This window comes from Limulus polyphemus, unplaced genomic scaffold (genome assembly GCF_000517525.1).
Source record: "Limulus polyphemus unplaced genomic scaffold, Limulus_polyphemus-2.1.2 Scaffold1161, whole genome shotgun sequence".
Classification (NCBI taxonomy): domain Eukaryota; kingdom Metazoa; phylum Arthropoda; class Merostomata; order Xiphosura; family Limulidae; genus Limulus; species Limulus polyphemus.
Window position 1 is genome coordinate 280,863 of NW_013666771.1, and position 2,215 is coordinate 283,077.

Sequence of the window (2,215 nt, forward strand, 5' to 3'; positions counted from 1 at the left end):
TTTTACAAAGATACAAGTGATTAAAAATAACAGGTCTTTACCATCTATCACAATGATACGTTTTGACATGTATATTTTTAGAGTTGAATGGTTCCTCTCTTTAAATAGTGTAATAAATATAGCTTTAAATCGCCCAAATAACATTCTCGCTCCATCACCTAAACGTTTTCACCAAAATAAGAGAGTCCCTTCCCAGAATTCTGTAAATATTAAACACTTTTGTTTAACAGTTACCAGTTGTTTGTGGCATATATATATATATTTTTTTTAATTTAATTGTGAAACAGTAGTCTTAGTACGAATTTTCATAATTTAGGTATAAAGTATGCATCTTATATTTTTTGTCGTATTAGTAGCATTTGAAACTCAAGGAAGGGAATAATTGTCTAGAATGAACATAACAAGAGTGTTGAAGGAAATAAAAAATGATAAACAATTGACATAAATATTGGGTTTTGGTAAATCTTATTATGATTATTACCAGTAGATGTCTTAATCTTTCAATGCAAATATAACCTGTACCATTCTATTCAACTAAATGTTTTTTAATGAACTTTACTGGTTCATGTCAACTTTTCTGTTATCAAAAAGAACACTCATACGTCCATTAATTCACATTTTGATGAAAGAAATAAGTAGAAACAAATAACTAAAGGTATTTTTCATCATTAAAGAAACGCAAACTCTATAAATGGTAGCGAAAATTCAAAGATAACATAACAGCTAAAATGGAACTCGTGTTTTACTTTTACGAAAACAGCGAAAACGTACTATAGTTTCCAAAACTAAGTCTAAATGTTGAATATCTATAAAGTAAAGATAATGAAAAATGGTTTAATATGTTAACCATGAAAGACGAGATTTTTTATTTTCGTGTAGTTTTGCATTAAAACGACAAGAAATAGTACTAGAAATGTAACATGAGTTATAATAGTAATTTGTGAAATATTCAGACAAAATACATACAAAGGCTAACGTGACATTTAAGGCATTGTTTTGTTAGTACGTACCCCTTTCTTGTAAAATTTAACAGCATTTGATTGGGTTTTCTAATCGTTAGACTGTTTGTATTTTCAAATTTGGCGATGAATTAGGTACAGAAAAACATATCGAACAGCACTGTAAGACTAGAGGGAAGGCAGTTAGTTATCACCACTCATCGCCAACTCTTGGACTACTCTTTTACCAACGAAGAGTGGGATTGACCGTCGCATTTTAACGCCCCCACGGCTGAAAGGGCGAGCATGTTTGGTGGGACGGGGATTAGAACCCGCAACCCTAAGATTGCGAGTCGAGCGCTCTAACCATCAGAGATCTTTTGTATTTATCTCACGCTTAATATAGCTTTTTAACGGATTTTAAGAAGATTGTAAAACTCCCGGGTTCTGTTATTGGTTGACACATCGCCTTCTGTCTAGCCACATCCTAACACCCTTAGTGGCTTAGCGGCAATTTTGATGGCCTATAAATGTACAACTCGGGGTTCAATCCATGCAATAGGCACAGCGCATATAGTCTATGGTGTAGCTTTGCGCTTAAAATGGACAAACAAATAAGCATTAACATCAATTTTCTAAACACCTAAACACCTTTGTGAACAAAGTACTTACACTGTAATTATTGAAATCTGTAAAGAAACACAATGGAAAGAAAAAAAAGTTATTGGATTCTATTACTGGAAAAAAAAGTGAACATTTGTACTTCAACAATGGTACAAATATTAATGATCATGAACAATTCCAAATCGATTGTGTTCGAGTTAATGTAATTCAACATCATTTTATACAAAAACCATATTGATATTTTTGGTATATAGAGCACTAGGAAAATGTCCGAAATATACGCACAATCGATAAGAGGCAATTCAAATGATAAGTTCGCATTACAAACATGCATACTTAATTATGTAATTTCCATCGTCGCAAGCATAAAAATCATATTTTTTTAACAGTAGATTTTCAAGAGTTTTTAAAAGTAGAAAGATGAAGCATTTTCATATAAAAACACTAAAATATTTAGACACATATATATGTATGTATAGATGCAAGAAATAGCACGTTACATAAACTATATAATGATGACGTCAACCCCAGATTTTTAACTCATGCGTCAACTTCGAAACTACATGTACTACAAAAGTTACCTGCGTGTTTTCAGGAAGAAATGAAAAAACAAAAATCTGGGTAGGTCGGCGGAGATGTTTTTTTTTTAACTT